Here is a 16077-nt window from a genome sequence, read left to right on the forward strand (position 1 = left end):
AAGGGCTGAATCTCACGAGGTCAATCAGGGGAATAACTCAGGTGAGTGGGGGGCTAGTTTTTATAAATCCATTGTTACGGGTGATATGCTGGCGAGCTAAGTACGCCATTTCGAGTTCGGCGATCATGATAATGCCAGAACCATCCGACCGAGCTGACGTTTCCCCGGAGGGATGCATCGCTCTTAATTCTGCCATTCTTCAAGCAGGACTTAGGCTTCCATTCCTTAGAATAGTCCGTAAGTTCCTTTCTTTCTGGGGCATAGCTCCCACTCAGTTATGCCCGAACGGATGGTGAACACTAATCGCCACCCTCATCCTCTGGCATAAACTGGGAAATCCCGAAGTGAGCGTCCAAAAATTCCACTCAGTTTTCACTTTCAAGGAGGATGGGAAGAACTCCGGCTGGTGATAAACCAGCGTTAGGCCGAGAACTGGAGGCTCGTTAGTCTTAGATACTCCATCCTCAATCAAAAAAAATGGAAAGAAGAGTTTTTCTATGTGTCCAGAGAATGGCAATTCCATCCTTCCGAGGTGGACAGAGAGGATGTGGTCCCTAGGCTCTACCATTCATTGTGTAAGTAATTATAAATTTGCTTCTTTGATGAGGCTGCACTGATGCGATATTGACCTTTGTCCTTTTTGGCAGATTATAAAAAGGAGAATTTGATAAGAGATATACAAATGAGAGCTAAGGTGATAAGGAAGTTGCCAAAGAAGCAGAGATCTTGTAAGTTTGTGATCTTGGATTCAAACCTCTTTCAGGCTGGTTTAGTGCAAGTGCGGGCGTCTAGTCCATCTGCTCCGAGAGTGTCGACCTCGGTCCCGTCCAGCTCAGATGAAGGTTAAGCCTTTGTTATTATTATTAATATATATGATAATGATATTATATCTTTCTTCCCATTTTAGCACGTCACTTGGAGATGCTAGGCTACAAAGCGGCTAAGGCAGCAGCTGCGGCTAAGGGGAAAAAGAGGGAGGTTCCACCTGTGGAGAGTCATTCGAAGGGGACTGAGGAGGACTCCCAACCACTTAAGAGGAATCGATCTGCGACGCCTGTGACCCTCTTCCTCATGTAGCCTTTACTCCAGTTACTTTTTTTTCCTAGATCGGTCGAGGAGGTTACTCCATCGTTGGTGGTCCCAACTGCCGTGCCCATGATTTCTGGGTCCGAAACACCGGCAGTTATATTGGCATCCTCAACATCTCCGAGCACCCCAGCTGTTGCCTCCACCAACTCAGTCAGGTCGCAAGATCGATGTCCGGACTTGCAACGACCGAGCTTGGAGAGTTTGCTGGGCCATCGGCCGGAGATATTTCTGGATTTTCTACTTGCTCCTTCTTCGTCGAGGGAGACTATCGTAGCCTTTCCCTTACCTTTACGTGAATCCGCCAACCTTTTCATAAGGAGTTGGGGGAAAAAAGGAACAGAACTTCTTAGGGGAGATGCCTGTTGGGGAGGCCATTGTCACACCTCAACTTCATGGTCATCGCTCCATCTTGTATATGATGTCGGTGGTAAACAAGGTACTTGTCCTCAATAATGCTTGTGTTTCAGAGATTTTGTTACTTATCGTGTTCTAACTGTATTTGCTTTTTGACATTCTCAGGTAAAAGCTGAACTCGACAAGCTACTTGAGGCCAAGGATCAGACCATAAAATTATATGAGAGTATGAATGAGGAAAAAGCGAATTTTGCTGCCAAGGAGGAGGATTACAAAGGTCAGCTTCAAAAAATGGGTGAGGAGCTGAATGCTGTACTGACCTCTGAGCAGAATCTCCAGGACGAGATTCCTGGTTTAAAGATTTGGGGTGAGAAGGCCAACAAGAAGGACGAGATGGAGAAGAAGAGAGCTGAAGAGGAGAGAGCGCGGGCGAAAAAGCTGAGGGCCTAAGTTTTCAAGGAGCATTCTCATACGTTAGAGGCTATCAAGAAGATAGAGGAAGCTCATGTGAGGTCAAAGGACGCAATGAAGAGAGTTGAAGAGGCTGAGGCCAAAGGTATCAGAGCTGTGGAGGCTTGGAGAGAATCTCCAGAGTTTGACGCCTTAGCCCAAGATGCGGACGTAGTGGCCTTGGAAGAGTTAATAAAGCACGTCCGAAGGGAGAGGCCGAAGTTCAATGCTACTTTTCTGGATGAAGCACTGGGCGAGCAGAGGGAGGAGCTGCGTAAATTGTTCGAAGTTGCTAGAGTTCAAATATCTCCTGTTGACCAGGATGTTGAGGGTAGCGCCCCAGTCCCCCAAGACCCCTAGGAGGTTGTTGTTTTGAAGATATTTGGTATTTTGTAATATGTTTTGACTCATTTGTGAACTTCATTTCGATGTTTCATGACATTTTGTTTGGAACGGATGATTGTTTATGTTTTAGCATGATTTCTTTGGCAACGATCTCGTTTATATGCGACAATACCTCACAAACTTAGCTAAATTTGCCTTCCTAATGGGATATTTTGACTAAGTGTCGTAGCACATACGACCTTAGCTGGAATTGCATATAGGGAAGGATCTTTGAGAATTTCTAGGGAAGATTTCTCATTAGGTATAGTAGCGTGTATGACCTTAGCTTGGCCTGCGTAATTTCATAGAATTCCTTAGGAAGAATTTTTTAAGAATATTTGATCGGTCTGCATATGAAACAGGGCTTTGTAAGATTCCTTAGGAGGAATGTCCACTAAAGATAACACGTACAGTCTTAGATCTACCTGCGTATAGAGCAGGGCTTTGTAAGATTCCTTAGGAGGAATGTTTACTAAGGGTAACACGTATAGCCTTAGATCGGCCTGTGTAGGAAGCAGGGCTCTGTAAGATTCCTTAGGAGGAATTTTCACTAAGGGTAACACATACAGCCTTAGATCGGTCTGCGTAGGGAGCAGGGCTTTGTAAGATTCCTTAAGAGGAATTTCCACTAAGGGTAACACGTACAACCTTAGATCGGCTTGCGTAGGGAGCAGGGCTTTGTAATATTCTGACAGAATGCTGAATAAAATGTTTAAAAATAGGAAGTCCTTTTTTTATTGATGTGATTGGCATTACAAGCGAGTTTTATGGACTTTTCCGTTCACCGATAGAACTGCTTGAGGTGTTTGGCATTCCAAGGATGGGATAAGGGTCTACCTCCCAAGTTTTCCAGTTCATATGCCTCCTTTGGCAAGACCCCCATCACCATATAGGGGCCTTCCCAGTTTGGACCCAGGCATCCACTGCCTACCTCTCTTTGTGAGGATTCGACCTCGAATACATATGTTCGCCATATGCACTACTAGGGGGTTGCGTTGATGATTGGTACAGGCTTTCCACTGACATCTTTCGGCGAGCTCCCTGTTCCCTTTGACTTCACCCACACCATGGGGTGTGGGAAATTTGACAGAATAGTGATATAGGAAAACTGCCGCTTTCAGGCTGAAGAGTAGGGGTTGTCCCATCACAGCATCATAAGGGGAGGGAGTGTCGAATACCACGAACTCGAAGTTTGTCTTCACCTACCGGGGTGTTGATCCTGACTCAACTTTGAGTTTGATTGATCCTTTGGAAGAGGTCAAGGCTCCACTTAATCCTAGGACCATATTCGGGTATGGTCGAAGGAAGTTAGCAGGGATACCCATCCATTTAAGAGTATTACTGAATAGGATGTTCAAAGCGCTTCCTGTATCCACCAAGACTTTGGGGATGGTTTCCCCGACCACAGGCAATGAGATAACCAGAACTCCAGGGTAAGGATGTGGGTCCCCCTCGTTCTCCTCAAAGGACAGTTGCTTATCTGTGGCTGTTTTGAGGTTCTTCTCAGTTATGCCGATCTCCGAGAGATCCGCAACGACTGGTCTTTTCAATCTGGCCTCCCCAGCTTACATGTTCGTCCTGTCCCTTAGCATGTTGACTTGTGGCCCTGGCAGGTCGACATTGCAGGCCCTTGCAGCAGCTTGATTCCCTCGGATAATTCCTGTCCCTTAAGGAGTGGGGAATTTCATGCAATAATGGTAAATTGAGGTGACAGTTTTCAGTTCGTGCAAAATGGGTCATCCCAATATTGCATTATAATTGGATGGCAAATCGACCACCACAAAATCTGCTAGGATCCTTCTTTGGCTGGGAGCTTCGCCCAGCTTCACGATAAGGACGATCTGACCTCGGGCTTCAATAGGATCTCCAGAGAATCCCTAATAGTTTTTTTTGAATATGGTTGGAGATAGCGTTCTAATATTTCCAGCTGCCTCAAAGTTCATGAGTACAGTATGTTGACTGAACTTCCATTGTCTGCCAAAGTTCGGTGGACTTTTACTCCAGCAACAGTCATTGTAACCACTAGGGCATCACTCTGGTCCTGAAGGATTCCTTCAAAATCTTCTTCCGTAAACTAGAACCATTCAGGGTCTATACCAATCCTGGGGATTGGATCCCAGTAGTTCGACATAGTTCTTGCACTTCGGGCTTGTCTTCGTCTCGACCTTTTGGATCCCTCAACATATTGATTTCCATCCACCATTATCTTGATTTCAGCATGTGAGGATGGATTACGGTTGGGGACTGCCTGCTGAACTCACGTAGGAGGCCCCTGCAGCAGCGGCTGCTGCGTCGTAGGTCGATCTGCTTCTTTTGGCTTGGCAACAAACTCCTGTAATCGACCTCTTCGAATTAGGGACTCAACTTCCTCTTTTAAGTCCTGACAGTTATTAGTGCCATGGCCCACCATCCTGTGATATCGACAGTATCGTTCCTGCCTGTCCGTCCTTTAGGATCATAGGTCTACGAAATGCCTCTTTTGTATTGGCTTGCGTGAATACCTCTTCCAAGGAGGCTTTGAGTGGGTGGTACTTTCGAAATTTGTATTGCTAAGCCCTAGGACGTTCTCTTTCTCTCCCTTCCTTCTTTCTTTCGGGTTGGGGGCTGCGGCTTGGTTTTTTCTCCTTTACCGTGTTGTTGAGGTTGGGTTCGGAGGTCTCCTCTTCTTGGTCAAAGGTCACTTCTTCAGCAGTTATGTATTTCTCAGCTTGGTTAAGGAACTCATGATAAGTCCTTGGACCGTCCTCGTGTACTGACCACCAGAATCTTGTTCTGGGCCTCAATCCTGCTAGTACGGCCACGAGTGCCGCATCGTCAGAATTTTTTCCACTTCCATGGATTGCTTGTTGAACCTGCTCAGATAGCTTTTGAGGGATTCACTTCTTCCTTGCTTGATGTTCACTAGTCGTTCCTTTGACGTGGTTCTGGCCTTGGAGCCCATGAACTAGGCCAAGAACACTGTGGCCAGATCATTCCAATTCTTTACCGACCTCTCATGCAGTCTCCTAAACCATCTTTGAGCTTTGTCTTCTAGAGTCAAGGAGAATGCCCGGCACATGATTGCGTTGCTTGGCCCTAAAGTTCCATCCACGAGGTGTATTTGTCAAGGTGGTTGAAGGGATCACCATCCCCTTCGTATGCGACGATTTGGGGGATTTTTAATTTTTCAGGCTGTGGTTCCATAAGGACATCCTCAGTGAAGGAGGAATGTCGTTTGATTTGGTAATCTTCAGCGCCACCTTTATTTTTAGCCTCCAGGTTGGCGATGCATTTTTTAAGTGCGCTTAGTTCGGGTTCTGCTTGTTCCAACGGACATTTCAGGTCGGCTTGTCCTTGCATAGGAGCCAGTGATTGCTGGGTCCCCAATCTATCGAACACGCTTGCAGTCTTCCTCGCCTCTGGTTTCTTACTTCTAACCTTGTCAGTTCAGCTTCTGGAGGATTCTCCCCTTGAAAAGTGGAGAGTCCTCCTGGTGGGGGGACGTCTTGCCTGTGTCCTTATGGGGGATTCCACCTCGGTATCTGGTGGGGACGAGTGAGCTTGACTCCTTTCCAAACATTCCACTGTGTTCGTCAATTTTTTTGGGGCTTCCCTCATGGCGGTCATTTGAGGGTCCTGCCGTCGTGGAGAACTTGGTGGTGTGTTCGTTTCGTGAGGGTGGGTGTGAGATGGATTTCTGGAACTTGAACTATGACTTATGGCTCTCGGATTTTATGGAGAGAATGAGACTATTTTTCACAATTAGGGCCCTCCTTCTAGCGCCAAACTGTTGACGTCAAAATTAGTAAGGCTAATCTTAAGCCAACTTTAAGATTAAAGGGCGATTTATTGTTGAAAAAAGACCACAAAGTATGTTTAGAGAGTGTAATTATGCCTTGAGTTGTTGTGTGAAATCTATTTTCTTTTACAAGAGTCCTATTCAACTTTTTATACAAAGTTTCAGTCGAAATTACATCAAATCAGTCAAATCAACAATAGTGTCGAGCTTGGAACTCGGGTTGCCAAATTCTCCTGTGATTGGTCGATGAGGCCGGTGGTCATGTGCCAATGTGTTACCTAGGTAATAATGACCTGCAAGGGACTGGAGTTCGAGGACTTAGAATTGATTGTTACGGGCGACGATGATGTCATTTGTAGCAAGTGTATCTGATTGATAGGGTGATGTGACAATGGGTAATCATGATGTTTTTTTGAGATAACAGCGTGTTTGTCTGACCTGGGACTATGGGCCGAACTTACATTTAACTGAGGTGGGGTTAGTGAACTGTTTTTATTAGGTCGGAGTTCGGATATCAACAATGGTTAAAAGCATATACAGTAGGCAGCATATACGGTAAGCTGTAAATACACTAGGCTACATTTACGGAAGCTACAAATACGGTAAGCTGTCTGCAAATACGGTAAGCTGCATGTATGGTATATTGCATATACGATATGCTCAAAATCGGTATCTAAACTACATATACGGTATGTGATAATTCAGTTTCATAAACACCACTATATTTCAACAAACTTAAAACAAATTCGTAAAAGAAAAAAATTAGTTTCTTATACTGTTAATTTTAGAAACTAATTTTATTGTTTTGACTTTACGAAATGGCAACCGAATCGATCAACATGGATGTGACCCCAATTGTGCCTACAAAAAATTAGACTATGGGCTCAGCTGTGGCTCAAGGGCCAAACTCCGTTGTGGCTCAAATTGTGGCTAGATTGCCAAGTTATATTGTGAGTCAAACTCTAGCCCCAACAACTGGCCATACCGTTAGTATTCCGGTTAATCATGGAGAAAAATCGGAGAAATTCAAAAGTTTGAATTTTAAAAGGTGGCAACATAAAATGTTAATTTATCTGACCACTTTGAATCTTGCGAGATTCTTGATTAAGACTGCTCCAAAACTCAATGAGGGTGAGGGAGATGTTCAAGCAATCAGTACACTTGATGCCTGGAACCATTCAGATTTTTTGTATTGAAACTATATTATGAGCAGCTTAAGCAGACACACTATACAATGTGTATAGTACTATGAAAACTGCTAAGGATATACGGGATTCTTTGGACCGAAAATATAAAACTGAGGATGCTGGAGCTAAAAAATTCATTGTTGGCAGATTCATAAACTATAAAATGGTGGATTCCAAAACAGTTATCAGTCAAGTGCAAGAACTCCAAGTGATTCTTTACAAAATTCATGCTGAAGGGATGATTTTGAGTGAAACTTTTCAAGTGGCTGCAATTATTGAAAAATTATCCCCCGCATGGAAAAATTTTAAGAATTATTTGAAGCACAAACGAAAGAAAATGAATGTCGAAAAACTAATTGTTAGATTTCGAATTGAAGAAGACAACAAGAGTTCTGAAAAGAAGTGGCTCAATCCTGGTGCTGCTAAAACTAATGTTGTGGAGCATGGTCAAAGTAGTAAGAACAACAAAAATAAGTCTGGGCCATTCGGTGGCAAAAGGACCAAACAAGGACCGAAAGGTGAAATTTCTAAGAAGAAATTTCAAGAAAAATGCTTCAATTGTGACAAAGTGGATCACAAGTTTTCGGAGTGCAAATTGTCAAAGAAGAAAAAAAAGCAAATGTGATTGACTACATGGCACAAGACGTGTCAGAGCTGAATCTCTGAGCTGTCATTTCTGAAATGAATATGGTGGGTTCAAATCCTAAGGAGTGGTGGATTGACACCGGTGCTACGAGGCATGTGTGCTTTGATAAGGAGCTGTTTTCCGCGTTTGAGGCAATTGAGAATGGGGAGAAGTTATTCATGGAAAATTCAGCAACTTTTGAAATCAGGGGATAAGGAAAGGTGGTTCTGAAGATGACCTTGGGAAAAGAGCTGACTCTCAACAATGTGCTATATGTGCCGAAAATTTGCAAGAACCTCGTGTTCGGGTCGCTTTTGAATAAGTATGGCTTTCGCATTGTATTTGAGTAAGACAAAGTTATTTTATCAAAAAGTGAAATGTCTGTCGGAAAAGGATATATTTCCGACGATATTTTTAAACTGAATGTAATGGTTGTTAAACCAAAAATGAATAAAGCAAACTCTTCTGCTTATTTGCTTGAGTCTTCCAATTTGTAGCATGGTAGACTATGACATGTTAACTATGATACTTTACGAAAATTAGTTAACTTGAATTGCATACTCGAGTTCCACATTGATTCAAAACATAAGTATGAAACTTGTGTTGAGACAAAATTGATAAGGTCATCGTTTAATCAATTGAACGGAACATAGAACCAATTGATTTAATTCACAGTGAAGTATGTGACTTAAAACTTGTACAAACAAGAGGTGACAACAAATATTTCATTACTTTTGTCGAGAATAGTATCAAATACTGTTATGTGTATTTGCTAAAAAGTAAAGATGAAGCTACAAAGAAATTTGTTCTGTATAAGAATGAAGTTGAAACTCAATTTGATAAGAAAATTAAAGTATTAACAAGAAATCGAGGTGGTGAGTATGAAGCGTTTGCTGAATTCTGTGCACAACATGGAATCATACATGAAGCCATTGCACTTTATTCACCGCAACAAAATGGTATTGTTAAACGGAAAAATCGTACTTTAAAGGAAATGATGAACGCAATGCTAGTAAGTTTTGGATTACCTCAGAACATGTGGGGAGAAGTTGTGTTATCAGCAAATTACCTTTTAAATAAGTTACTCCTAAAGAAAATGGAAAAAACCCCTATGGAAAAGGAAGAAAGTCTTCCTATAAATACTTATGAGTGTGGGAATGTCTTGCTAAAGTGGCCATTCCAACACTAAAGAAGGTAAAGATAGGGCAAAAAATAGTAGATTGCATCTTCATTGGCTATGCACACAATAGTAGTGCTTATCGATCTCTTGTGTATGATTCTAAAATCCCAAATATACACAAAAACAGGATATTGGAATCAAGAAATACTTCATTCTTTGAACATGTATTTTTGTACAAGTCCAAAGAGGAAGAAAGCACCTCCAAACAAACATATGAAACTATGATTGAAAATAGTCATGACGAAAAACTAGAAGAGGAGACTGAGGTTAGACGTAGTAGAAATGACGGAAAAATCGTATGGTCCTGATTTCCTGATTTATATGTTACAAAGTGAACCTTAAAGTTATCAAGAGGCTGTGAATTCTTTGGAAGGACCTCAATGGAAAGAGGCCATTAAAAGCGAAATAGATTCCATACTACAAAATCATACATGGGAGCTAGTGGATCTTCCTCCAGGAAGCAAACCACTAGGCTATAAATGAATTTTCAAAAGGAAAATAAGAGCACATGGAACTATCGAAAAGTAGAAGGCCATATTAGTAATAAAAGGTTACAAACAAAGGGAATGCCTTGATTACTTTGATACGTATTCTCCAGTGACGAGAATAACATTTATTAGGTTGATACTTGCGATTGCCGCTTTGCGAAATCTTGAAGTATATCAAATAAATGTTAAAATTGTATTTTTAAATGGAGATTTAGAAGAAGAAATCTATATGGAACAACCTAATGGGTTTTCTTCACCAGGGTAGGAAAAGAAAGTTTGTAAGTTGATGAAGTCACTATATGACTTGAAACAAGTGCCCAAACAACGGCATGAAAAATTTGATAATGTCATGATAGAGAGTGGATTTAAAATTAACGAGTGTGACAAATGTGTTTACGTCAAAAACACTAAAGATGGTTATGTCATTTTATATCTTTACGTTGATGACATACTTATTGTTGGCAGTGACAATAAGATGATAGAATTCACTGAAAATTTGTTGAATTCGAGATTTGATATGAAAGATATGAGTTTAGCTGATATTATACTTGGAGTCAAAATCTCAAGAACATCATAGGGCTGGTTCTAAGCCAGTCACATTATGTGGACAAAATTTTGGAAAAGTTCAAAAAGAATGATACTGGCTTGACTAGAACATCGATAGATACAAGTCAACATCTATCTAAAAATAAAGGTGAAAGTGTCTCTTAAGTAGAATACTCGAGAGTTATTGAAAGTCCAATGTACTTGATAAGTTGTGCAAAACCAGACGTAGCCTACACGGTTAGTAAACTAAGTAGATATACGAGTAATTCAGGAGCTGATCACTAGAAAGGAATAGTAAGAGTACTAAGGTACTTAAGATATACTCGTGACTATGAACTACATTATACCAGATATCCAGCGGTCATTGAAGGATACAGTGGTGCTAATTAGATATCTGATATAAAAGACTCAAAGTCCACCAGTGGATTTGTGTTCACATTGGGAGGTGCTGCTATATCGTGAAAATCATCTAAGCAAATAGTTATAGATAGATCTACGATGAAATCTGAGTTTATCGCTCTAGATAAATGTGGTGAAGAGGTCGAATGGTTGCGCAACTTCTTAAAGGATATTCCAAGATGGTCAAAATCTATGCCAGCAATTTGCATTTATTATGATAGTCAACCGGTAATAGGAAGGGCACAGAGTAACATGTACAATGGTAGTTCTAGACATATACGTCATAGATACAATACTATAAGACAACTACTCTCAACTGGAGTTATCACTATTGACTACATAAGATCAAAAGATAACATTGCGGATTCGCTAACCAAAGGGTTAAATAGAGAGTTAGTTGGAAAATCATCGAAAGGAATGAGACTTAAGCCTTTGAATGAATAAGTCATTACAAAAGAAATCCAACCTAGTTAACTGGAGATCCCAAGATCTAGGTTCAAAGGGACAACCTAATTGTAAAGGCTTAATAAAATCACTGTGGCGGTGTTTCCTCCTGTCCATTCCTATAATATAACATTGATGCCCGTAAGGATGAAGGATAAGCAATAGGCTTTTAATGATTCTTATGCGTCGAAAATCGAGCCAAGTAATGCGGGTTATTTGTAATAAGAAATCACCTATGTGAAAAAGAAGTGGGGCCGCTTCTAAGAGAATTGTGTGCGGCTCAATTCTTAAGAACTCTCACAGAACCAGGTATATGTTTATGGCCAAAATGAACATAATAATGAGAACTGAATTATGTTAGGAAGAATCCTGTGTAGAGTATATCATCGTTTACATAAATAGCAGAACAGTTCAAGGACAACATGTCTACTGGTCAGTTAGTAAAGTAAATATACTTTCACAAGGAAAGGTTCAAAGGGTAATACCTACCTATCCTATACAGGCGTCAACTGTTGAACTTTATCACCTAGTCTTATGTCTCACAGTCACCAAGTCTTGTGTCTCATGGTTTCATATCTCTCCCAATTTTCATTCATGTGGGAGATTGTTGGAAAAAAATGGGCTAATGGATGATTTTGGCATAAAACTTGTGTAGGACCCATTGGTCAAATTTGGAAGATCAAAATTAATCCTTATTCTCCTCCGTGAAAGCATCAAAACCATGTATTTATTTGCCAAAATTGATGAATCGATGAATGAGAAATTGGAGTTTAAAGATGACCACTGGAAGATGGTTTATGTGGGAAATAAATCTAGTCCCACATAGGAAAATGAAGAAAGTATTAACCACTTTATATAGGAGTGCAAATTGGAATGGTGTAATCATGTGTAGCATAGAGGCTCTCTCCACGTACCCGCGTAGGGGGTGCAAATCATGGACTGAAATTGCCTTCGGACCTTAAACTTATGTGCGGGCGCAACATGCGTACAAGAATGTCGGACCGAACGGAGCAAAATTTGGCCCGTTTGGAGTGTCCACGTTTTGCAATTTTTCGCTTTTTTCAACTGACCTTTGAGCTTTCGAAAAATTGTCAAAACTCTCAGAAATTGAAGCATCTCTAGTGTTTATTGCTATGGAGTTAATAGACAGATTTAATCTTATATATATAAGTGTCATTTTCCAGCAATTCTAACCACGAGAATACTGCATACACATGAAATCTATCAAATTAGTGTTGTCTGCATACATAATCTGTTGCATTTTTAGCTTCGTCTTGGTGGCGATATTGTTCGATACAAACTCAGTTCGTCGGAGTAGTTTCTGCAGTGCTCAGATTCTACTATCACCGTTGTATCCTGGGAAACAGATGCTCCGATTAAATCTCAAGCATTTACGGTGAGGGAGAAAATTTGTTTTAAGTAAATTGTGCTTATACAAACCTCGGGTTGAAATTTTATTTATCTTCTGTAATTTACATATTTGCAATTTATTCTTACGGTTATTTATTTATTTAGTAATTTACACGTTTGCAATTTACTAAATTCATATATTTTGTAGTTTACTTGTTTTATATTTATGTTAGAAATAAAAAAGAAAAAGAAAAAAATATATCTGAATTTTCTTGCGAATAGTTGGTAAATGCAATTCGGTATATGTATAATACATATACGGTATTTCTATATATAAGTGAAAATACGGTATGTGGTATACGGTATATATGAAAAGAGTAAAGAAAATATGTGCAAATACGGTTAAAAGCATATACGGTAGGCAGCATGTACAGTAAGCTGTAAATATAGTAGGTTGCATATACGGTAAGCTACAAATACGGTAAACTGTCTGCAAATACTGTAAGCTACCTGTAAATACGGTAAGCTGCATATACAGTATGCTCAAAATTGGTAACTAAACTACATATACAGTATGTAATAATCCAATTTCATTGACACCACTATATTCCAACAATATAATGGCAACATTATACTGTGCAATAGGTGTGGGCGTCTTTTGGACTTGAACCTCATTTAGTGATAACAATTTCCATTTGAGGGAGCCTTGAATTAGGTCCCTTTAACCGCACTTCAATTGTTCTACACAGTATCGATTTAGGCTCCGTTCATGGCAGGTAGCACTGTTAATAGCCATGCGCTCTAATCTTGATTCTGGTAAGAGTCTCTAGGGAATAACCCAATCTCATAATCACGGCCTCATGGCAACTCTTACATAGGTGAGTCCTTCAAGGGTGTGTGTCCCCACACCTCGCGTGAATTCTCGCCTCGGTACTCATTCAGGGTTAAACTCTTCCTAACATCACATTATTATTAGCACTATCACCATAGGGATAAGCACAAATAAGTAGTGCTATTACAAGTCACGCAGTACGGACTGTTTCTACTACATTGAACCTTCTTCATGGGATCTCTAATCACAAATGTTGGATTACTTCCGAAGGTGACTCTCTTATGGACTTAAACCCATCCCTCTCGATGATTTATGTGTGTTTATCTCAGACTACATATATTCATGTCCCTCTTGGACAATAAATTGGTACCATTAATTTGCAATTCTTCTTGCACACATGCAAAGTCACCTAAGAACTTTTCTAAAGTATTAATATCACATATAAGATAACTTCATGAAATTTTTTATATTAACTAATTTTCATATTGACTTCTAGTATCATGATTGGAGTATACTACTATTGAGCTCTTTCACTTCTCCTACAGTCTTCAACTTCAATCTGTACACTTTGCTCAAAATGTCAATTTCATGTTAATTATAACTAATCATGGATACAATACATATATTTGTATTTTTTTTAATACCCCCACATTCCAACGATTTGAAGTACTTCCAGTTGGACAACATAATTAAACACAATAATATTCATGTTCACAAAACATTAGACAATAAGAATTAGAATTAGTATAACCATAAAATATCAAATATGGTTTATCAATATTAATCTAAGTAAAAGTGCTTTTATAGGAACAAAATAAATCTTGAATACCAAATACTTGCAATTTTGTACTCTATATTAGCAAAACATAGTGCCAAATCTAATTAGACCATAAACTAATTTTCAAATATAGTAAATCAAATATTCCGTAAAAGAAATATTCTTTCGATTAAGCAAAATCACGTGAAATTCTAGCAAATATAGAATATAGCCCAAATTCATCGTCCACACGCATTCATTTTACTAACTTAAAATTATAAGGGCTCATATAAAATTTAATTATTAAGATATAAAGCTTTCAAAACTTAAATCAAATTTAATTATTCTAACATCAAAATATAAGTTACGTATCTAAATTGAATAAAATCACTATTATCCACATGAGTCACAATTAAATCTTTTCTTAAGGGATAATTAAACACATTTGTGAGTTAAATCTTTTAATTATTTGTTCAAAACGAAATCATAGATTTCCCATGTAAACAGTGTAATTCATCCAATTTATGTACATGACAAAATACTCGTTTTGGTTATAATGTACGATGATAATATCTCACTTTATATTCAGACCAAAATTTTCTCATTTCTGCCATTTAACTATCCATGTTAAAAATTAGAAACAATTCCACAAGAATAGCAGGGAGTACCATTTTCTGTTGGAATTATGAGAATAAAAGTAATTAGATCAATTCAGTATATAATATATTTATAAGTTGTTTCAATTGCATCCAAATGTATGTACCCTTTGAGCCACGGAATAGTTCTTAGTACTCACTTAAGTTTTGACTAAGTATGAGATTTATAGCCATAAATTATAGATAGACTCGTAGCTCAAAATATTGGATAATACAGGAAGTAGATTAAGTTCACATATAGCAAACTATATACTTTTATTTATGTTCAAATGGGAACCAAATATAAATATTAACATTAATCAAAATTTGTACCTGTAGGGATGTAAAAGTAGGTTCACCATTGTTGCATCTAAAATAAACAACTGCAGATATTAAATCTTCAACAATAGATTGTGTGTTGAAGAGAATTGGGATAGGTGCAAGAGAACCTGAAAAATAATTTTGTCAAATTTCAATTCCACATAAAACAGAATTATTCTAAGTAATACTCAAGTGAAACTAAAAACTATTGTTTAATAAATCGGCCACAGAATATAGTAATCGAAATTTAATTAAAAAAAAAAAAAAAGGCAAAACTGTGTGTAGAAAATCTTGGAAATGAAAGTTTGAAATGACTTTTGCTGACAAAGTCAATTAGCATTAGCATTTGCTCATAATTAATAGCCGACAAACACAATTAAGAAAATTAATGGAGGATTTTTATCGTAAGAGATATTCATGATTTTTTTTTTCCAACTAGATACATGCTTTTACGTCATTAGATCATTATTTCTTTTGCACACTCCGCCACTCTAAGATAAACATAGAAGTTAAAGGAAAATACTATTAACATTAAGTTCATGAAAACAAATGTATCAAAGAAGAAATATATATTTATTGACTAAAGATCACACTTAAGATTTATCTGAGAGGAAGTTTATTTATACACAAGGCACACATTAATCAAGTATCACATGAAACACTTCACTGTTTAAATATTACCATAAAATCATCTACACACAAATCACAACACGACTTTAGATTGTTGGGAAAAATTGAGTGATTTGTGTGTAGATTTATTTAACAATTAACACAATAAAATAACAAATACAATTCAAGAATAATATAACATAAAATAAAGAAGAGATTTAGAAACCAAGCATTGGGAATCACATCGAGAACGCTGTCCTAAAATCGTGTTGCCTCCCCTTCGTGCGAGTTCTTTCGGTACTATACGGCTCCAAGATAAAACCCATGTGACTTTCCTTCTATGGACACGATCATAGGGAGATAAGTGAGCGAGCCTCTTGTTGAATTGCCAAAATAGTATGAATATAGAATAAAATTGTAGAGAAAACAATACTTCAACTTGTTATCTCAAATTATAGAAATGACTCCTTTTTATAGTGTAGACTTTAACCCCCACAACAATGAGAATTATCCCAATTAAAATATAAGTTATATTGTCCTTTAATTTTATATTAAAGTTAAAATTAAACGATTTTAATTTAAAAGTTGAAACTTGCCGCAAATTATAATATATATGCTATACTTTATTAAGCCCTTGTTTGAGCTAAAT

Source organism: Olea europaea, chromosome 15, assembly GCF_002742605.1.
Source record: "Olea europaea var. sylvestris chromosome 15, O_europaea_v1, whole genome shotgun sequence".
Lineage (NCBI taxonomy): Eukaryota > Viridiplantae > Streptophyta > Magnoliopsida > Lamiales > Oleaceae > Olea > Olea europaea.